Source organism: Chrysemys picta, chromosome 15, assembly GCF_011386835.1.
Source record: "Chrysemys picta bellii isolate R12L10 chromosome 15, ASM1138683v2, whole genome shotgun sequence".
Taxonomy (NCBI): Eukaryota; Metazoa; Chordata; order Testudines; family Emydidae; genus Chrysemys; species Chrysemys picta.
In genome coordinates this window covers 32553147-32573619 of record NC_088805.1, presented here as the reverse complement: position 1 = coordinate 32573619, position 20473 = coordinate 32553147, and the positions used below count along the sequence as shown (strand labels likewise).

General features: G+C 47.8%; 1 long non-coding RNA gene across 1 annotated transcript; it reads left to right on the top strand.

Annotated features, from left to right (window-relative positions):
• The first annotated feature begins 7173 nt into the window (after positions 1–7173).
• LOC135975801 (uncharacterized) lies at positions 7174–14366 on the top strand. The gene is made up of 2 exons (XR_010592846.1): positions 7174–7247; positions 12108–14366. It is a non-coding gene; the product is annotated as an uncharacterized LOC135975801 (long non-coding RNA).
• Positions 14367–20473: the final 6107 nt, after the last annotated feature.

Sequence of the window (20473 nt, the reverse complement as noted above, 5' to 3'; positions counted from 1 at the left end):
GAATGGGATGGTTTCAGCTTTGCTTCTTGTGGTATGAGTCAGTGCTTACCAGGCAGCGTAACACATACTGCACTCTCTGATGCTCTGAAAATATAGATTTCTAAAACTCACAATAAACATTTTGTTTCCCACTGGCCAAATCATTTGGTGGCTGCAGCATAGCATAGTGATGAAGGACAGCACACTGTGTGTGTGTGTGTGTGTGTGTGTGTGTGTGTGTGTGTCTGGTTGGGGGTGTGTGGATGTGTGAGTGCTGCTCTCTGCTTGCAGATTGGCAGACCCACTGTAAAAGCCCTCAGCCCTCCATATTGCCCATCTGGCAATTAGCATAGCATTATTTATAATGCTTAATGCATGGCCTTGCTGTAATGAAGAAGAATTCTGGTTCTCGGCTTCCATGGTGAATTTAGTTGACTTTGGAGATTTTTTAATGCAGTAATAACTCCACACGCTCTCTTCCCTCTGCGAAGCCAGGGAGCCGTTCATTATCTGGGTTCTGTCTAGAAGGGACTTTTATCATTAAATTCCTGAGACAGGAACAGAATTTAATCTTTCCACTGCAGCTGAGCCAAAGGGCAAAGCCACCTCAAGGTTACCTGGCCCAAGTGGAAGCCCATCCACGCTCATGCAGCATGGAATTCATAGCAGATGCTTTAAAAGCCTGGCCGGGCGGTAGCAGCTGCATACAAAGGTTACCACCAACCCCCTGCCTTCGCTATGCACCGTGTGGCTAACGTGGTTTTTAGTCCAAGAGAACTGCATACACATAAGACCTGGGAAGTAGCTGTCCTATCCAGCACCTAGGAGGGTGCATCTGGGAGGGGGCAGCTCTCTGTTCTGGGCACCTCGCTGCAAATAAGGCATCGATGAATTGAAATGATGCCAGGGAAAGGAAGCAGAAGTGACAATGGGTTTGGAAAAGAGGACGAACACCCTTGGGCAAGAGGAAAGTCAACTGAGGGGAGGGAGAGCTGCGTTTCATCTTTGATGTGGCTGAAACAATACACAAGGGGCTGTTCCCAGAAGGGTCTGAGGAGAAAACACCAACTCAGGAACAGACTCAAATCAGCAGCCGAGAGGTGAAAGGTGGCATGTCGCCATTCTGAGGCCCCTGGCCCGGGCTTTAATTGTTACCAGTGACCTAGACAGCAGCAGACTTTCTCTTCCCCACATAACATCTCAGGGCTCCCAGCTTCCCCATTGAATAGAAAGATGTGCCCCAAAGAAAGGCATTCGAGGAAAGGAGCCTCCATGCCCCCACACTCCCCAGAGATCTGGGAAGGAACTGCATCTCTCACGCTATCCCCACAAAGCAGGGCAAATGCCACCTTACATTCCGCCAGGGCCAGGAAGAAGTCAGCCCAAGAATGTTTCTGCCTCCCCCAAGCAAGCCCCCGCACATCTTGGACACGCTGTGAGCTGCGGGAGGGCTGCAGGGGAGCATCTATGGGACAGCGTCTGTGCAGAACCAGGTGTGACCTGGGCTCTCCTCTGGCTGCATCAGCAAAGCACTCCCCAGCGGATGTGAGGTAATTAGCCTTTCCCCAGGGGGTTGCGTTAGATTCCTGTTGTGTTCCAGCCTCAGTCGGTACGATCACCTTATGGCGATTGCAGTGCTGCAGCCCAGAACATCACACCAAGCCATGCAGGCCCCTGGACCTACACAGAAGAGCTCGCTTCAGGTGGGTCAGAGCAGGGAAAGAATCCACACGCCTCTTCTGATTTGCTCCTCTCCCTGGAGAGCCCTCAGAGCAGCACGATGGGCTTGCAGGCGCTTCGCTGGCATGCACCAATAGACAGGGCAGACCAGCGATCCAGTCCTGGACAGGGCCTTGTGGAAGTGCTGCCTAGTAGCAGCCGTCTCCTCCATTTATGGAGCCAACATCTGTGGGCCTGTCCAGGCTGGAACAGGAGCTGTCGTGTTAAGGCATGTTAGCTAACCCAGCTTAACACAGGTTAAAGCCCTGGTGTATGTGGGGAAAGCTGAATTTTAACATGTCTTAGCTGGTCAAGGTGCCGCTAGGCTCCCCCAAGGAATAAATACAGGTACCCTGTCCATAGCGGTTCCTTAACGCTTTCCACCCCGGGACACTGCTGTGACAATACAGTACGATGTGTTCGTATCACTTCCTTGCGTTAGCATTCCAGGCGGATGCTTAGCTGTCTCTCATCCTGAATCCTGGCCAGGGGAAAGCCTCCATCCAGTCAAAGGCTTTTACAGTCTCTCTTTTTTAAATCCCTAAATGGCTTATTTAAAAGGAAAATGCAGACATGACATCTCTGGGTGCCAACCACATGGTGTTTGCAATGGCAAATCCTTAAAAAGAAAACTTTGTCCTTATGCACACAGAGAGTCCAAACTCTTATATAAAACAGAAAGGGAGGAGAAATATTTTCCCCCAAAATGTATGGTGAAGCTGAAAGATGAAAGTGGAGCCATCTAAATGCTCCCACCGCTTTGCCTCCAGCATTTATAACGGTGTTAAATATATAAAAGTGTTTTTAATGTGTAAGGGGGGGTCACACTCAGAGGCTTGCTGTGGGAAAGGGGGCACCAGTATAAAAGTCTGAGCACCACTAGCCTCGACCCAGCTCACTATCGGCTCTGCAGCTACACTGGGCACACTGGCCCAGGTCAAGGCAGACATTTGGCAGCCTCATTGGCTTGCCGCTAGCAGCACTCTCACTGTTCTATACCGCAGGGCTTGCAGACAGGAGACAGAGCAAGAAACAAGGCCCTTGGTGTGATCGCTGTGATAATATGTGTGCACAAATATGTGAAAAAGTGCAAGATGAGGCAGCTCTGCCTCTGAATTTCAGGCGCTGTAAGTGCTGGTTTTGCTGTTAAAAAGGCGGGGTCGTCTTACCAAATGGCAAATTTTTCCTCAGATCAAATATGTCCACACTTTGGGGACCTGATTCTCCTCTCACTCATACTGGTGCAAATCGGGAGTAACTCCTCTGTGGAGGGACACAGATGTGAAATTGGTTTAAATGAAGCGAGAACAGGTCCCGTGATGTTTGCCAAATGGAAACTCGCCAGTAGCCACGTTCACCAGTGTAAAATGGTGACTCTTTCTCCTTGACCAAATTTCTGAATTCTCAACCACACCAACACTGAATCTAGAACTGGTGGGTCTGGGGCGGCCAGATCTGGAAGGGACAAGACAGTTTACTCAGACTCTAATATCCAGGCTGTGCATTCAGACTGACCAGCAGCATGGAAACCCAGTGGCTAACTCTAACACATGCAGCTTTATCCTTGCAGTCCCCAATGCATACCTGTGCTGGTAGTTCACGTTATCTGTTTCACTTACACTACTTGGAATCTACGTTTTTACCTTGGGGCTGGTATTTTTGTTTTGCCAAACTGTTTGACTTTTCTCCCCAGGATTTTGTTTTTTGGTTTCAAGGAGACTCGTTTGTCTTTTTTCCCCCTTTCATCTAAAGAGGATCTGATGTGATGTGTAAAATATCAAATGTAATCAGTCAAAAATGCTGACAGAAATAATAGGCCCTGCCCCCATTTCAAACTCTTCTCAAAGTGATAACAATTAGGACCTGGACAATCTGAACTTTTTTTGAAAAACAAAGAATTAATGATGCATGTGAACATTGGGGGTGTGGGAATTGCGGGGTAGGGAATTGCTTCTAATTTATGATGGCTCTTCTGCGTCAGGGCAGTAAGTTTCATAAAGTGAGGGAAAGATTTGAAAGGTAAACACTTTGAGCAGCAGCCTGAATATCTACTCTGTCAATTTGGAATCGACTACATACCATTAACCAACCGAAAATAACTTCTATGGTAATAACCTTTCAGGTACAAACGCTTGTGCAGACAAAGGTATTATTAAGTTAAATTACCCTAAAAGTGTTGGATTGACAGAAAGGTTCACTCAGTGGTTTGAAAAACCAAGGGACAAAAGTAAATAGTGACATATGTTCTGTTTCTAAGGATCTAGTTTACAAGCTTCAGACTAACAGGATTTCAATTTTCTTATTTACATATGTTATGCTCAGTTGTCTCTTGCAGAAGTTTTCCAGCGTGAATTCACCAGCATTCCTGGGAAAGGTGTCACTCCATCCCAGCCCACTCTCAAGGAATGTGTTTAGACGACTCTTTGGGGGCCCATGTTCTAGACCATTTGGCCCTGTTTGCAGCCCTTCTTGTCCCATTTCCCATTAGCAGCCGGGTGAGGGGGTTCTACCAGCTCCCAGGAACACTTGGGGATGTTTGCAGAAAGTAAAGTGTTGGCTCACGGGCTTGAATTTTAAATACACTCTTCTGTGAGAATTCACTCAAGAAACCTAATGTACGATTTGGAGGCAGGGCTAGGGAGAAGGGATTTCAGGATGCTGATAGCAAGCGGCTCTCTGTCTCTATTGCTTCTGATATGCGTGGGGTGGTGGGAGCTTCGTGTCCTGCAGGAAAGTAATTTTGTTTTCTAATTCCTGGCAGGGCTCCTGGAGCCAGGACTGGCCCCATCTGATCCCTCACACTAATCTACATCAATAAAGGGTGAGAGCTAGTCAGAGAACAGACACTGCCTCCCAGTTCACGGCTTTCATTCCCCCCAGCACCGATCCCCAGTTTCAGTCCAGGGTCGCTACACCCTCCCCTCCTGCCATTGTGCAAGAGGAAAGTGGTTGCCATGCAATCCGAGTTCTGCTGCTGCAGGTCCAGTCCCAGCAAACCGAAGAGCCACTGCAGACCCGGCCAGCGAAGTGCACCCTGCAGGATTTCTGTCCTGGGCAGCTGCAATTGAATCCACAGTACTGCTCCCAGCACAAGCTCGCTGTGATGTTTGGCCCCATCTCTGGACTCTCAGTCACACATGATCCATGGAAATCCCCATTTTCACCCCTGGATCTGCATCGAGTGCCGTCGAGTTGTTCGACTGAGCAGGGCTTTACTCGGAAGGCATGGCGGTGTTTATTCACCAGCAATGCTAATGTCTCCAGTTTAAAATCTTTCATTTGCAACAATTATCAGTATGGTCTGAAATTAGTCACTGTTCCATCTTGCTCCGTGCAGGAGCTGGACATGGAGGACGGCAGGGCCAGTGAGGTCTGAGAGAGAAGGTGGGAGTGCAGACGGGTTTTCCAGCTGTGCACCCTGTGGGGACAGCTCTGGGTCGTGCGTCTCCAGAGCTGGAAAGCACTGTGGGCTCTGCTGCAACCACAACTGAGGTGCTCACGATGCTGGGCAGAGGAGAGACAGATACAGAAATACCAACATGCGCTGGGGGCTCCAGTGGTCTTCCTGGTACTGCAGGCTTCTTCGGCGGTTATCCCATGATGTCACCATCGATAAGCCTGATTCGATTGGCGACTGCCCAAACCGGGGAATGGTCACTTGGCATCTCTAACAGAATCACACTCCTGGGATGTGGCCAGTCAGCGGGTCCAGCGCAGGGGGCAGCCACGGGCGATTTGCAGTGACCTGCCTGGCTGTCGCAAGGGGGGAAATTGTTTGCACTGGGTTGGGCCACGTGTATCAGCAGGAGGACGTTTGCTTCACTTCCTGGTTCTCTGATGCCCTCCCAACAACTCATTATTCAAGCTGCAGTTGTTCAAGAACGCGCGCTGCCTTCCTTTCTCACAGCTCTCCAGGAGCACGCGGCCAAGCAGACCTTAATTAAAGTTCTCGGACTTGCTTTTATTATAAAACATGCTTGTCTCGGCTCCACTGAGAGTCTCCAGCTCTGGTGTTGAGCTGGAGTGGAAGGCATATTTTAAGTGAGTAGTATGAGAATTACTGTTCCCCACGATGTCTCATCCTCCCTGACGCAGAGTCCGACTTCTGTTCCACAGATTGAAGCATGCTAGGCTGTAATTAATACCAAATAATCCCGTCCCTTCCGCTAGCTCCACTCCCCCGAAGGAGCCCAATGCTAATCCTTTCCAGAGTGTCTGTTCAGGGAGCGCAGCAGCCATTGCTAGGACTCAGCTGCCTTCTGCCCCAGCCACGCTGCACAACGGGGTTTCTAAAGAGGAGTAAGCACTGTCTGCTTTAGCCCTCCTGCGGCCTGGGCACTGACCGTCGCTCCGAAGGGGAAGGGCTTGGCGATTCCAGCACTCACACAAGCTACAGGCCTCGTGACATCAGTGGGTTCCTGGGCCTTTGGCCGAGTTGCAGCTTCCGTTTGTACGTCTGTTTGCTGGCATCATATTTGAATTCTCATCCAGGGTTCTCAGCTGTGATACAGCTGTCAGGGGTAACTTAAGGTGCAAAGGGAGGATACGGGACTATTTCTGCCCCATCCACAGAAGCCCGGGCTGAGGTCAGGAGTCCAAAGCAAAACCCTCTCCTGAACAGTCCTGCTGCAGGGACCCTGGGCTCCGGTACAAGCAGAGCATCCTGGAATATTTCATTTGAAGAGCTCTGCTGTAGTCATTTCCTCTGTGTTCTGAGGAGCTTTTGCTAGATGCATATTGCACACGCTCTAAAGCACTCACAGAGCAAGGCTGGGCCTGCTAGCTCCCTGCTGCTGAATTATTGGGGACTAGAGTTAGTGGCAATTAATGCTAAGGCATGAAGGTGGAGCAGTTTGATTTGGAGCAGGGCACTGGGATGGGCTAGGTGCGTGTGTAAATGGAGTCTTACGCTCCATTTTTTGTTTTTGTTTTTTTGACATAAAAAAATTCTGCAATAAAATTTGAACCAAATGAAAACGTTTCATTTCATTGGGCGTTTTTCATGGGGAAGGCCTAGCATTTCCTCACTAGCTCTACGGGCCGCCCGGCGCTCCAGGCCTGGGTCATGGAAGAAGGCATCTGGAAGTCAAGTGAGTGTCTGTGAAAGCCGCCAGCCCCGCGCGTTTTGCTATAGCACACCGGCAGCGCTTCACAGGGATTTTCATGCAGGCACATTTCTAGTTAAGAAATATCCTTCAAGGAACCTGAGGGGGTTTGCTTTGAAAATACCAGAGGAACGCTAGGGCTGCTGTGAATTTTGCCAAGCCCTGCCATCCTGCTGCACTGAATCCACTGATTATACCTTGCTAGAGACCTGTAAATCACAGATGTGAGAAATGGGAAACACCCACTGCAGTAAGGGACCCCAGCGAGAGGTCAGCTCAAAGCGGCTCTGAGAGTGGGTGTGTGACAGGGCAAATTCAAAAGCATTTCTTCTCATTTAGTCCTGTGAATTCCCCGCCCCCACCCCTTCCCTCTAGTCATTGGTATTCGGAGTGCATCGGTGCTGAACTATCTGGATTGAAATGCCAGCAGGCTACCGTTGTGGGGTAAGTGACACTCCTCCCCAGTACTATTGAAGGCAACCCCCCCCACACACCCGCTCCCCCGGCAGGTTCAGCTCTGCCTGGTTTAATTCTCCCTCTGGGGAGCTAAGACGTGTTTGGTGCCCTGTTTACTCCAGCAAGAAATTCACACAGGTGGCAGCCTCTCTTTTCGCTTTGCTTTGCTTTTCTCTGCTTTTGCATGTTTTTCTCGTCCTGGAGGTACCTTTGAAATCTCCCGATGTCAACTGGAATCAGCTTTAACTCATGCTTCTGCTAATAAATTAAAAATGCCACATTCTCCCAAACTGCATTATTACCGTTTATAATTTTGATTGTTAATTTGCATACGAAAATTAGTCCTGTGACATGCGTGAATTTTATTTTATTCTTGAACTAATTATAAACAAGAATGCCACATTATTTACATAACTAATTATCGTTCCTTCTGTTCTCCCGTTTTTAAATCACAGTCCCATTCTACATTGGTTAACGATGCAAATGAACAATCAGAGAACATTTCTAAAGTTTCTGAATTTGTTCTATTTGCATCAAATACAAATTCCTTTGAATGGGAGATAATATGCTTTTCCATTTTAATAGACATAAATTAGGTTGATCTTAATTTATAGTTAATTTGAATGAATAATTCCTGTCTACCTGAGTATATTTCTTCAGAGGCTAATTGTAGATGTATATTAACCCATAAATCTGTCTTTCTCTATAAACAAAGGAGATTTTTGTCCAAAAAAGTGATTTTCTACTTTCATTTGAAAGCTAGTTCTCTGTATTTTTCTCTCATTTCTGCATCAAACCCTCCCCTTGCTGTCTCTCTCGAACCCTTTCCACAGTGTGTTCTTTGCTACAAATTATTGCTAGTATTATTTGTTATTTAGATTGCACCAGTGCCCCTGCACACACTGGCTCACTGCTCTGACGGACGCTCTTTCCTTGTTAATACATTGTGATGGGAGCCATTTCACCCCACCCTCGTCATTCAGGGATTATGCCACAAGAGAGCATCGGCAGCGTCCTGGTCCCGCCTGTCCCTAGGATTCCCAGGAGGGCGCAGAGCCGAGCAGGCGTGCTGCCCTGATGCAGAAGCTGGATCAATAAGGGTAGGATGTTTGCAAAGCCAACGGCGAGGTGGAAAGAGTTCAGGCCAATTGCAGCCCGGCTGCATCTGCAGCCCTCCATGAGTAGCCAGGCAGCTAGTTCTAACGGGCCCTGGTGCTGGGAACACTCACCTGACCCCCCTCGCCGTGGTACCTGTGAATCTCAGACCTTTAATGTATTTATCCCCTCACCAGCCCTGGACCAGAGGGAAGTGAGGCCTAGACAGGGTAAGTGTCTTGCCCAGGGTTATATAGGAAGTCTGGGCAGAGCAGGGAATTGAACCTTGGGCTGGCAGGTCCCAGGCTAATGCACTAATCACTGGACAACACTTCTCCTCCATGTCCTCCGTCAAGGGCCTGTGCCCCATCTGCAGTTCTATATCTGCCTCCCCACAATATCTGTCTCCCAAAGCCACTGGTCTCTCCCTTGGGTTGGTTTTAAGCTCAATGTCTGTATTTACTTTCCATCCAGACTGAGACTAGTGGCTTCAGCAGCCTGGCTTGTCTTGGGCCCCGGCAATCCAGAAGCCGCAGCAGCCCTTGAGCCACTCAGGGCATGGCAGCCCCAGACATTTTCACTTATCTACTGAAGGATCCAACAGGCTCTCGGGTGGCAGGGGACCCCCATTGGCGAGGTTTGAAAAGGAGCAAAGTACATACACATCGGGGGGCCACGGAACTCCTCCCTGCTCCTCTGTGAGATGGTGACATTAAGTGAACTGTGAGGGCCACCCACTCCGCTAATAGATGGAGGACAGGCTAATTGGCTATAATGGGATTAGGAACCTAATACGCCAAGGTTGGAATGAGAATTTAATAAACTCTAGTGTGCAAGTGGGAAAAAACCCTCAACACAGCTTCAAATATCTCCTCCTGCCAGCTGGGACTAGACAGTGGTGATTAGCCAAATAAACGGGGATCATTATTTCCAGGTTCTTCTGCAAATTTTAATCACTATATTCATACATAAAAGAGGATGTGTTTAAAAGAATACATTTAACACGGGAAGACTGACTCCAGCATTAGGGCTGCTGTCAAAAGCTGAGGGACCCAGGAGTCCAGGCTTGGGACATGCAGTTTCACCCATATTGACTGTGTCCTTGCATTCCCGTTGTACTTCCAAGGCTGATTCGGATACTGGACCAAATTCTGCCCCCAGAGACACCCACCCGCTCCTGCTGATGCAGTGGGAATCTCTCACCTGTACATCTGAGGGTGGAAAGTGGCCCATTTTGTTTAGAGCGCCGGCAGTCAGTCCATAAAGTTTCAGAGTAGCAGCCGTGTTAGTCTGTATCCGCAAAAAGAACAGGAGTACTTGTGGCACCTTAGAGACTAACAAATTTATTAGAGCATAAGCTTTCGTGGACTACAGCCCACTTCTTTGGATGCATATAGAATGGAACATATATTAAGGAGATATATATACACACATACAGAGAGCATAAACAGGTGGGAGTTGTCTTACCAACTCTGAGAGGCCAATTAAGTAAGAGAAAAAAAACTTTTGAAGTGATAATCAAGATAGCCCAGTACAGACAGTTTGATAAGAAGTGTGAGAATACTTACAAGGGGAGATAGATTCAATGTTTGTAATGGCTCAGCCATTCCCAGTCCTTATTTGTTGGGACTAAAGTGTTATAAAGTGTTATAAAGTGTTACATTTGTTGTTCTAAAGTGCCATACAAGGTTGGTGTAGGATTCTGCCTCTGGATAGTTTGAAGAGTAAAAGTAAAGTACGCAATGAGTGGTTGAGAAGATCAACTGCTGCTCATGTTCAGTCACTTTATATTAAATTGAACATCTAGCTCTTTGCATTCTGCAATGTGTGGTGTTGAGCAAATCTCAGACAGCTCCAAAGGTACATTTGCATAAACCTCATCCAAACGCTGCAATGCCCGGACAGTTTTCTTTTTCCTGGAAATCCATTTAGAACTATGTCGAGATGTGGCTTCTTGGAGGGGTTCTCACTACTTCCTGGTTTGGGTCAAACTTGTACCCGGACATTCTCATCCTATTTTATCATACCCGTGTCTGGGCCTGGGACAGGCAGGATGCAGAAAAATTAATAATACAAAATTCATCAGGTGTTTATTACCACCTGAAAACAGTCCAGGGTCAGTCTGAAGTTTAGGTGAAGGTTTAGGTTGGTTCTTATTAGACATTTCCCTGAGCACCAAAGTTTGGATCCAGATCTGGATCTGAAGCAAAATTTCCTTAGACTTTAGGGGCGTTCACTCTCAGGCATTCCTGTCTAGTTCTTATTTCATCCAAACGACAAAGGCCATTGCAGAGTTAAGGCCATTGTTCAGAAAGCTTGTAAATGCTACAAATTCCTAAAAATAGAAGGAATGGCACCAGCTATTTAGCTTTACCATAAATAAATCTCTCAATCCATTTCCCTCCTGGAGATGGTCACCTTGTCTCGTGTGCGGCTTTGATCTGGATGTGCTCCAGCAGCACAGACAGGAACCCTGGTGCTGCAAGGGCAGAAACCCTGAATACTGTATATGCATCCGAAGAAGTGGGCTGTAGCCCACGAAAGCTTATGCTCTAATAAATGTGTTAGTCTCTAAGGTGCCACAAGGACTCCTGTTCTTTTTGCGGATACAGACTAACACGGCTGCTACTCTGAAACCTGAATACTGTGTCAGCAACACAAGGAAAGACCAGGTCTGCATCAGAGTCATGGTGTCAGATTTTAATAATGCCTTTAAAAAAAATAGTGCTACCCCTAAATTGGATTGGCAAAGCTTGAGGGAGCATTTCCAGGTACCTGCTACATAATACACATTTTAAAAATGGTCTCTAAATAAATGTGTGTCTTCAAAAAATAACTCTGAAAACATATCTGTCTGATCATCAGGAAATCGGCTCCCAAGGAGCTGTTAAGTTCTATGTGGTAGAAAATGTGAATTTTAAAATAGATCCTAAATACTGCTGGTATATGATTGAGCGTTACAGCTCACAAAAAGCCGTCACAGTCTGGCGGGTGGATAATACACATCTTAAAAATTGTCTCAATTCTCACACACTTACACAAGTGATAAATCTCTGAACAAGGGGAATCACAGGCAAACAGCTGTGGGGCTGCAGTCTCAAACCTGGGTATCAGGAGCTGGGCTCACACACCAGGGATTGCTTCAGGGGAGTCTGTCCACCTCCTTTCTCTGTGCACCACGTGGGCCCACTGTAGCTGGGGGCTTTGTGACATCTCCATAAATCAGACCAGTCCGGGGTGAAGCTGGAGTGCTTGGCAGGACTGGAACCTTGTGCTAATAGCAAGGACAGTGTATGGTAAGTCGCTCCTGAGAGCTGTCTAGGAGCCGTTAGAAAATCCTATAGACAGTTCTCTATTGGCTGCCCCCTATGAGTGTAAGACTATGTCCAAGGACTTCTCTCGGTCCATATACCCATGTGTCCCTTAAGTGGCTCAGAGACATCTTCAGATATTCTGGTCTTTGCTTGTTGATAATATTAATGAAAAGCACAAGTTTAGTTTGATTGCTCCAATAGTCACCCAAAGCAAATTTGATATTGGATTGTAAAATCCTTTGCTCTTGCTGTGTTTTTCTGTCCATTTCTATGTTGCTTTGAATATTACCTGCCAGGGACCCACAGATGCATAAAAATACTGACTTGCATTTGTGCATGTGAATCAACATATAAAACTAGCTGGCATTTTACATATGTATTTACATAACCCTGTAAAAATTCATGAACCAAAATCTGAGACCTTTTTTTTTTTTACCAGGTCATCGCTCCATTGACAAGTTGTCACTTCAGGTTCACAGTTGTATTTGCTGCCTGGGCAAATATGCATGAGGATCAAATGACATTTTGTTAAATGCCATTTTTGATTGATCTGAGGAAAAAAGGATTCAAGGGATGTGGGGGACCCCTGTGCGTAAGTGAACATCCCGTGCACACGAGCCTAGATGGTCTGGGGCAGATTTGAGCCTCATGAACTAGGTAGCCATTGGGTGAGACGAAGGCACAATCTGACTCCCATGAAGGAACAGCGCTACCATCACTCTCATTTACATCCTGGGAAGCTGACTACATGTTTCTGGCCTCTTTGGGCCCAATCCAGCTCCCAGTCAAGTCAGTTAAGAGACTCTCCTTGTCTGTAATCAGAACTGGATCAGACCTCGGGTGTCCAGGCAGCTGAGTGGACTTCCTTCCTTAGCTGGGTTCTGAATGCACTGCTGGGCCTTCTCTGGGATACCTCAGCTGCCTCAGAACTACCCGGCGACAGTGGGGAAGCCAGCTCTGGTGCACACCTCCCGTATCCCCCGTGTGTGCAGCGCATCATTGCTGAAGTGCATCACAGGGTATCTCCAGCTGCCTCGATGCAGAACTAGACACATGATGGTCTGACCCGGTGTGGCAGAGACCAAGGTTCCCTGTTCAATGCTTTGCTAAATAGGGGGACAGGTTTTCACAAGCTGCTGGCAGTCCACACCAGCGAATGGCTGCTGCTCTCAAGAAGGCTTCTGTGCCAGGCCCCAGCAGCGATTTTCCTGAGTAGCTGGTGGCCCCTGTAACCTTCAGCTTTGCTGCGCATCATTGCTGGTCTCTGTCATGGGGCAGCAGGGGGAGGGGCAAGAGGGTTCTCGAGCTGTCTGGCACCCTTCGGACCTTCCCGGACCAGAATGTTCCTCTCTTGCCAGTGCTGCAGTGTGGGCCCAGCACGGATTCTGATTGTTCTCAGTCATTAACTAGCCCTGGCCCCTCCCCGCGCACGGCAGGTGTCAATATGGAACGAATCTCAGTTAGCTGGATTTCTATCAGATCAGTGACCTGGAGCTAGTGGTTGGTTTTACAGATGCAGTCAGAGAGCCTAACTGTGTTAATCCCAATCAGATTATATTCCCAATAATTAAATTCCCTTTAACACACTTGTGTACACTTTCATTGCTTATTAATTACCCTAACTTTTTGTTATTCTCTGATACAATTGAGAAATGGCTCTTCGGTGGCCTTCCTCACACATACGCAAGTGCCTCCTTATGCAGGTTGTACCATTGGTGGTAGATTCTTTCCCACCTTATTCGAACTCTCCCTCTGTAGAGCATTGGCAGGGGTTAGCATAGATTCCCATTGTTAACAGGCTGTGAATATAGCAGTGAGATTTTGCTGATTGTCTTGCAGAGCTCTTATTTAGCAATTTGTCAGCTTGCAAAGGCCCATGGCCGCCTGCCTTGGGATCACTGTGCAGCTGGAGACAGGTGAGTTTCAAAATGATGCTTGCTCAGCTTGATAGCTAGCTGCCCCCGGCCCACTTGCCATTATCAGCATCGGGCACATACAGTGCAGTGAACCCTGGTAGGTGGGGGAAAGGGCTGGGAGGTGTCTATGGGCACGTTGCCCTATGTGGCTTCAGTTCCCTACTCTGCTTCCTGAGGATGGTGGAAGGTTGGGTAGCGAGGGAATACAAAGTGCCCAGTGCCTGTGTCAGGTTTCGGAGGTGGCCCCTGGGGAGGGCCCTGACTCCAGAGAGGAGAATACCATGGGGGCAGGGTGGGTGAATGCTTTAGGAATAGCAAAGCAATGAACACGAGAGCCTCCCCTGCCAGTTCAAAGGGCTCATCCTCTCGGCAGACTTCTGCTCATAGGGCGCCAGGCCGCTCTGATGCACAGCAGCTCCACAGTTTGACACAATAGTCGCCGATAAGTGGCCCTGGTTGCTGTGTGTCACGTCAAACACCTGCTGTCGTCACATTCGCATGCACACAAGTCTCTTAGGAGACGCCCTCCCTGCCAGGAGCACCAGGAGAGGAGCACTGGTGGAGTTACAAGTTTCAGAGCTTTGGTTGGCTCTGGATGGGTTGAGTGCCCAACGGTTCAGAGATCCAGCCGACTCTTGTCTGGACAGTGGGCTGGGACTTTCCCAGGAACAGGCTCTTCTGTCGTGTTTCACCACTTCCCTGGTCAGTCCTGGCTGGACACAGAAGCAAAGAGTCACGTGCAAATAAAGGGATACACAGTCATTAAAGTGTTTTGCACCTCCAACAGGATTCCATTTGCTTTGGGGTCATGCCGGGAAGAGGGGGAGGGGTTATTCAAATTGTTTCCCACATCCGTAACCATGACATCCCGTGACATATCATTGGAGCTGCATCATCAAATGAGGCTGAAGACCTTTAAATGCAGCATCAAGGCCGTAAAGTGGCCCAAACAAAACAGTATCCTTGAAATAGAAAACACTCTTTAACACTTAGGAGTCATGGCCAGGTGTCATAGTGCTAAGCTGCCTTTGAGGCTTTTGTTCAAGAATTTGGTAAAAGGACGTGGATTTACCAACATGAGTTGATGGACACACAAAGGGTATTTTATACAGTGGCTGCACCATATTTAATTGCTAATAGGATATAAAGCTCCTTGTGATAAATCTTGTCAAGTTGTGTCACACAGCATTTACAAAGTGTTGTGCATAGAGCTGCTACTATTATTAATTACTATAATTGGGTATTGCACTTTTCTTCTTTAGAGCACCTTACAATTGTTAACTAATTAATCTACTCCCCCCCCCTCCTTTTATCCATACAACCCCTCCCTTCTCCCTGCCAATGTAGAGACGGGGAAGCTGGGTTACAGAGCCTTCCTCACGGTTACAGAGTGAGTTGAGCTGGGAGCTGGGACTAATTAGCTCGCAGACCTCTCTGGACTGTCTCTTTCAATGGAATATCAAAATGACTTGAATATTTGCTCCTACTAAAGACGTTAAACAGTGGGAGGTCAGTACATGGAAAATAACTTGTAGCTTGTACTCCAGCAGATTGGATCCTTTGCATTCAACATTTTATATTCTGATTTGTAAAATACTGTAAATAATGGATGTCCATCGAGTGGGCACCTTGCTGATTGATCTGCAGTCACCAGACTCCTTCACTAGCCCTGGCTTGGGTTAGGTTTGTGATTAGAAATTGCAATTCCAGATTGGGAACTTTTAATGATAGTGCTCAGAGGAATGCCGGTGAGGCTTAAATTGCTTAATTTGCATTGTCTTGGAATATTTTTGCATGTAATAATAAAAACCCGGGATTTGCTTTCCCCGGTGTTTTTCATTGGGGTAATGTCAGTGCAAAGTTCCCAAGGCTGATTAACCACACAGTGCACCTGCCTGGAGGGACCTCACCTCTCCTGAGGTTTTGGTACCCCAGTCCCATCAGCCCCTCTAGGCTTGGCATGTTCACCTGCTAAGAAGGCAAGGGAACAAATTAGGGTTGCTCTTGTGCTGCCCCCCTTCTCGTGGTGGTGGCAGACTTTGGAGGAAACTGCAACTTGCACTGTGGTGCCTTGTTGCCTAGGAGATTTCAGGGCCCCGTCGGTCAGTTGCAGAAGTTGGGGCAGAAGCCAGCAGGTGACAGCCGGCTCTGCAGAGTTTCGTGAACGTATTCTTCAACGTTCAGCTCCGTTTTCAGATTTAGCAAATCATTTATGCTGCAGCGTGTAGAGGTCTCATCACCCCGGAAGCGAGAGCGAGTCACCAGCAGGCTTCTCTGCTTCAGTTGGTCACTTCAGCATAAGTGAAACTAGTTTGGACAGTTGTGATGTTTTCAGTGGATGAAATTCTCTCTCTCTCTCTCTCTCTCGGTATTTTTATGTCCCTCATCACCATTGTATCTAAGTGTCTCGTAGTCATTAAAGGATTTTATCCTCCCAGCAGGTAGGGAAGGATTAATTCCATTCTACAGATGTGAACCAAGGCACAGGGTAGAGTAAGTGATTTGCCCAAGGTCACACAGAAGGTCAGTTGCAGAGGCCAGAACTGATCTCAGGTTTCCTGAGCCCTAGTCCAGTTCCCTACCTACTAAACCCGTCTTCTCAGCTCCATGAGCTTTGTGCAAAGTTCCACCGAGCCCTATATTGGGTGGTACTTTTCTGAAGGTAAATTCAGCTTTTAGAGAGAGTAAAATGGATGTCTGTGTGCACTCGTCCTGTTCACATGCTGGCGTTTCTCGCAGAAAACACAGCCAAATCCCGGCTTACCCGGCATCCGTAATGAGAGCCCAGAACTGATGGAAGCTCGCTGAGCTGCCTTCCCTGAAAGCGGAGGCCACAGGGAAAATACAGCAAAGTAGGAGGGAAACCTGCAGGAATGTAATTGTAGGGGTGGTGGGGTGCAAAGGCAGAAGGAAGGATTGATAGCTGTCTGATCTGCTGCACCTTCGAGGAATCATTAACATCTGATTAATTAGTTACGGTCTGTGTGGTGCTTTGAAGATGTAAAGTACTATATTAGTGCTCAGTATTAATAGGATCTGGAGTAGCTGGCAGGGGTACTCAAAGCAATGGGAGGTGTGTTGGGAGAAAGGCGGTGAAGAGGGAAAGGCTGAAATGCAGCCAGATGTGTAATTCCAAACTACAGAAATACAGGGTAGGAAAATAACTGGTCAGCGTAGCAAAGGACCTCCTGCACTCTCGCTGAGCCCACGCAGGCAGGCTCTCAGCGCTGCCGAAGGGTACGTGCAGACATGTGTGGCTTCAGGACGCTCATCTGCCCCAGGGTCACATGCACTGCAGTAACGTGCAGGCTGACACCACGCTGACTGCTCAACCAGCCAGACCATACCCCTCTCGGTTCAAGCAGCCAGAGGTGCTGATTTAGCCAAAACGCTTCTGATGATTTCCTAGGGCGCTAATGTTATTGCCTCTGTTTCTACAAAGCAAGCTTGTAAGCAGAGGACATTTGCACCGTGCGCTGAGCAGAGTTTGCACACCCTGTATAACCTCCAGTCTCAACCTCTTCCCGGAGTTTGGCTTCATTGGTAACTTAAATAAGAACAATGAAATAGAAATTCCAGCCTAAGCTTTCTTCCCAAACCTGAATGCTCCTGGGGTTTCCCTGCAGAACCTCATCTGACCCAGTCCCTAGTTCCTTCAACTCCAAATACACACACTCTAAAATTACCTTGTCTGGTTGGAGCTGCCAGTAGCTGCCTGCCAACGTGAGCCAGCAGTAGTCACTCTAGGTCACCTGTGTTTAAAGGGTGGCTTATGTGAGCCCATGTCTATTCAGGGCCCTGGAACGTGTGGTGCAGCCCAAGACCAGCAGGACCAAGCACTGATCTCCATTCCACCCCTGCAGGCCCATTCACCCTGGAGGGGCTTGTGTCAGGGAAGTCTGACTGAAACTCCCCCGTGTGATTAACTGAGGAAAGGAGGGAGATGTCAGCAGCTCTTTGGAGACGGAATGGAAGAAGACCCGATTCCTATCATCCATCTCCTTGGGCTCTGTATAATTGGGGTGAGGGGAAGAAATGTGATAGACATTTATCCTGGAGAGAAGAAAAGCTTTGGAACCCTGCACTAATTCGATGTAGTATTTTGATTGGATTTTTATCACAGTTCGTTAATGAAACAATCTTGTTTTTAGCCTTTTAAAAAATGTCCACGAATGGAAACAGTTTATCTCCTGTTAAATGAGTGGTGCATTTTACAGCATCTGTGCTCAGGGGAACAGAAGATGCTAAATTAATTAGCACTTTATGTTCTAAACTGCCTGAAAAGAATCTGACGGCTTGGCAACCTTGGACTCCCTCTACTCTTGTATCTAGTGCATTGTACGACCTCATTGTCCCTGGGTCAAGCAGGAGTTGGCTGGCAAAATAGTGGCTCTTACCGATCTAACCAGCAGAGCCTCAAAGGCTAAGCCATATAGCTGTGGAAAGGCTTGTTTCACGATACACCAAAGGGAACAACCATTCCCAAGAAGAGTTCTGCCTGCGTAAGTACAGAAAAGGGTATTGGCAAATTTGTGCTCAGACAGACTGAGAGAGCAAGGCGGTGGACACTTCCACGCTTCCTTCTGGTGAACCATCCCACGACAATACATCCAGATCTGAGAGAACCTGCCTGCTTTGGACCTTTAGAATCTTTCACTGCTAAGATTCCTAACTATAATTCTACTAACTAGAACCTAGAAATAGAATTAGATTGCAGTGAAGGCCAAAAGAGCGGAAGGATGGCCACATGATTAAGGCTCTGGACTGGGCCTCCAGAGGCCTAGCTTTTTTCCCTAGCTCAGCTGCAAACTCCAGCATGACTTCAGACGCCTCACTGAATCTGTGTGTCTCAGGTTCCCATCTGTACCCTGGACATAACAATACCTGCCTTCGCCCCCTCTTTGTCAGTCTTGTCTGTTTCCATTGTCAGGTCTCCAGGGCAGGGAAGCTCTCTTACTGTGTGTATGTACTGCGCCCACCACGAGGGGTTCTGATCTCAGTTGGCGCCTGTCGGCATTATCATGATACAAGTAAACTGTAACACCAGACTATTTACATACAGAACCACTGATATGCAGCTGCCTTTGGAGCGGAAGGGAACCAGCCAGACACAGCACCCTGCACAACAGCTGGGGAAGGGAATATTCAGGGGTAACAGGGCAAACCCTGACTCTTCCTACAAGTGTCATGAGCAGAGCAAAAAAGGCCTGACTGTTTTCATGGTCTTGGTCTCATGTGGTGCAGATTGTGGAGCACGGGGAATTATTTGCCTGGGAGATTTTAGCATTGAATGAGAAACTGACACCAAAAAGTAAATGAAATTGTGATAACTCTCACCGATTTAGCGTGAAGAAATCTGGTGTGTAACAGCACCAGAAAGGAAAGGTGCAGGCTAGCATTGCCCTCGAGAATTCATCCAAACACTGTGCTCATGCACTGGGATTCAATCCCTGGTACTCTCCGCCAGCAAGGAAATCCAGTGTGCTCATCCATACGCAGAATTACAGCGATGCATTAAGACACCAAATGGTGCCGGATGGTTAGGCTGCGACGGCCCCAAGCTGCAAAGATGACAGGGACAGAAGAGAGAGTATCATCCTGCTGACTCCAGGGGAAATCAGTCTGACTAGCCCCTCGCCCACTAGACACACACCCCTACTTTGTACGCCACACAAGAAGGAGGTGGGGAGAGGGGGTTCATTAGAGGGCACTTCCTACATTAAGGGCAAAAGGGGCAATTAGATCATTTAGCCTGACCATCTGTATATCACAGGACAGAGAATTTCACCTGCATTGAGCCAAGTAACTTGTGTTTGACTAAAGCATCTTGCAGAAAGGCAGCCAGTCTGGATCTGAAGACACCATGAGATGGAGAATCCACCACTGCCTCGGGTAGTTTGTTTCTATGGCTAATCACACCGGCTGCTGAAAAATGTTGCTTTATTTCCTCAATGAATTTGTCTGGCTTCAGCATCCAGCCATCACTTCTTGTTCTGCCTTTGTCCACTAGATAAAAGAGTCCCCCAGCATTTCCTCCCCAGGAAGATACTCACACATTGTAATCAAGTCACCTCTCCATTTTCTTTATGACGACCTAAACAGATTGAGCTCTTAAAGAACTTATAGAAACCAATGGGAAAACTCCCTTTTATTTCAAAGGGGCAGGATCGGTCCATTAGCTCTGAGCAAAATGTATATAGATGCTGTATGCAGTGAGTTTTCTTTGTACAGGCTGGATTCTGTATGGTGTGTTTACATAAAGAGGGGTGTGTGTGTGTGTGTGTGTGTGTGTGTGTGTGTAAAATGAAAAACTATGAGCTAAATGCCTTTTACCAGCTCTGTAACCAATATCTATCTTATTAAATAGTTAACATACTTAAATGTATTTTAATAAACTGTATTTAATAACCATGCACTAATTATCTGATTAATTCTAATAAATCCTTATTTGAGATGCTTAATTTAGAGTGTGACTGATTGTCCTGTCATGGATGGATTATATAATTGTTGTCTGAAATGAGATACTTTAGAAGATACTGGACAAAGGCAGAAATCTGGGAACTTCACTGATAATTGAAAGTCACATTAGCATGAAGAATGCTGCCTGGAGCAGCTGTAACAAGCAGGGCCGGCTCTGGCTTTTTTGCCGCCCAAGGCAAAAAAGCCTCCCCCTCCCCCCAGTGCGGCAGGGGAGGGCGCCGAGCCCCGCCGCGGGCCGCTCTCCCCGACCGGCCGGAGTGCCGGGGGGCGGGCGGTGAGTCTGCCGCAGCTCCGCTGGCGGCTGGAGCCCCGGGAGAAGGGCGGAGAGCCCGGCCGGGGCTCCGCTCTCCCCAGCATCCAGAGCCCGGGGAGGAGGGCGGCGAGCCCAGCCGGGGCTCCGCTCTCCCTG